Source organism: Mustela nigripes, chromosome 15 (assembly GCF_022355385.1).
Source record: "Mustela nigripes isolate SB6536 chromosome 15, MUSNIG.SB6536, whole genome shotgun sequence".
In the NCBI taxonomy this organism is placed as follows: domain Eukaryota; kingdom Metazoa; phylum Chordata; class Mammalia; order Carnivora; family Mustelidae; genus Mustela; species Mustela nigripes.
Window position 1 is genome coordinate 38,365,235 of NC_081571.1, and position 2,445 is coordinate 38,367,679.

General features: G+C 43.4%; 1 pseudogene; it reads right to left on the reverse strand.

Annotated features, from left to right (window-relative positions):
- Nucleotides 1–871: 871 nt before the first annotated feature.
- LOC132003015 (5S ribosomal RNA) lies at nt 872–988 on the reverse strand (annotated as a pseudogene).
- Nucleotides 989–2,445: the final 1,457 nt, after the last annotated feature.

Genomic DNA, 2,445 nt, shown 5'->3' on the forward strand with positions numbered 1-2,445 from the left:
TAGTAAGAAATATGCACACATCTAGTTTGGACAAAGTTATTTCAGACAGGGAAAAGAGCATAAGCAAAGGTTTGCCCTGTAAATAGCAGAGTCTGTTTGGGTAGAGTGTGGTATATACGTAGGCCAGGAGTGGATGAGAACAATGGGGGAAAAAATGCCCTGGGGTCAGGAGGGGAGGTGGGAAATATTGTCAAGTGCTGGCAAGTGACTAAAAATAGATGACCACAATTTGAAGTTTGGGTTAAGGAATCAAAGATTGGTTGGTAGACCACTAGGCATATAAAAGGCAATATAGTGTGGTGTGAAGATTGTTAGCATCAGAGTCAATAGCCAACTTTTGGTTTAAACAAAGATCTGACACTCACTCACCTGTGAAATCTTCCACTGTGTCAGTTCATATCCTTTGAGGGAGACTCCAGGTTGGAATTAGATATACAAGAGATTTGTTGAGGGAGAATGCCCATGGAAGATAAGAAAGAGAAAGAATGGAATATAGAGAGAAGCTTTCAAATGTGATGAGGATCTGACACCTGTGGAAGGAAAGAGAGAAGGAAGGAGAATTGGATGGAAGACCGTATGGCTGCAGTACAGCTCTGAGAAAGTCGAGACTCCATGGCAAACACTGCCCATTCCATAATGGGCAGGAATGGTCTGGCTCTAGGACTATGACCACACAGTCACTGGCTCAGAGCAGCCGGGAGAGAGCACGGTGTTGGTGAGAGGTTGAAGGTGCAGAGGCTAGAGGAAATATGCCAACATGTTCTCTTGAAGGGACATCTGAGCTGTGCACCTTCAAGGCTGCCCATTAGCCGTGGCTGACTCATAGAAGTAATAGCTATGCACATAAATCCATGCTAATAAACCCAAACTGAATGTATCTCACTTGCATTCTCCTTAGTCTCCCATCCAAGTACTAACCAGGCCCGACCCTGCTTAGCTTCCGAGATCAGACGAGATCGGGCGCGTTCAGGGTGGTATGGCCGTAGACTGCATTCTCCTTAGTCAAATCAAAAATGTGTCCCGGCCCACTGGCAATGCCACCAGGCATGAGTGGAAATATGACAGATTGGAAGATTAAGTGAAAAGACACAATGGTTATCATCAATTGCAGTTAAAATATCTTTTGCAAATTTACAAAATTATATGCCTATGTGAACACATCGCTGAAGCCCTTGCCAGGGCATCAGAAGGGGCCAATGCAAATGAAGACCTGGAAACTTAAGATTCTTTAGCTTCACATAAATCTACTTCTGTTCCTATAAGTGGTGGTGATTTTCTTTATTGGACATGCACCAGCATTAAGACCTAGTCTAAATCCCCGCTTCTAAATCCCCAAAGCTCTCAGATAACTAAAACTAGCAGAGAATGGATACATCTGGAAAAACAGAAGAGCTATCCCCCTTCTAGAATACAAAATCACTAAGTTCAGTTAAACCAGGGAGCTCTCATTTTTCACTTTCTGCCAGAGGTCAAAATCTAAGGGTTCGGTTCAAGAGTGAAGTATAGTTGCCTATGGAATGAGGCAGTTCAAGGTGGAAACAGTTCTCAGCATGATGTACATGAGAGCTCTGGGTAGGGGAAGTCTACACAAGACAATGTAAAACAAAAAGACAAAAACGAAGACATTTCAAAAGTGGGATCCAAACCAGGTGAAGGGGCTGCTGGGATCTAAAAGAGCGACCCAGAGCCCTAGTCAACAGTTAGGGCTAGGATACGGTAGGGGTTGGGTTAAAGGAGAGAGGAGAACACCAAGAAGTCAGACCTCCTTGTCAGCCAACAGACTTTATTGGTGTATTGTGAGGGTGGGCAAAATACATTGTGAATTCACTATGCCCAGATGTCACTGAGGAAGTTGCTGCTGAAACATTACCATGTGGTCCCCTTTGCCTTAGGAACTGAGCAAGGGAAGACAGGCCTTTATTACCCATACCTAGGCAGAGCAGGGGAAGGAAGACAGGTAATGAACAGGGAATTACATCCATGCTGGGTATCCAAGCCTCAGAGCTCTAAATGTCCTAATCACCACCTCCAAGCTGTCAAGATACTAATAAAAGTAAAGCCTAGCCAAGATGAGACCCTGAGAGACATAGAAAAAGAGTTACCGGAGGAGGATTAAAAACAGCAATCGTGCATGTATGCACTAACATATGCATTTTACTGGTACAAAATGAGATGCAAGCAAGTCGGAAAATAATCCTGGAGGAGAGATCAAGAGAAAAATCAAAATAACGAGAGAAATGGCAAAAAGAGACCTCAGGAGGGTCATAGACAAGTGGCCCTTTGCAATTGCATCATTCGTATAAAATCCAGGTGTAAGCAGCAAAACTGGCAAGTCTTTAAGTTTAAAAATCTCTTTCTTAAACAGAACTAATTTGTGTCCCAGGTCTCTGATTATTGGTCTCATGTTACCCCTAAAAAATAATGTAGAACCTATGAGTGGGCAGA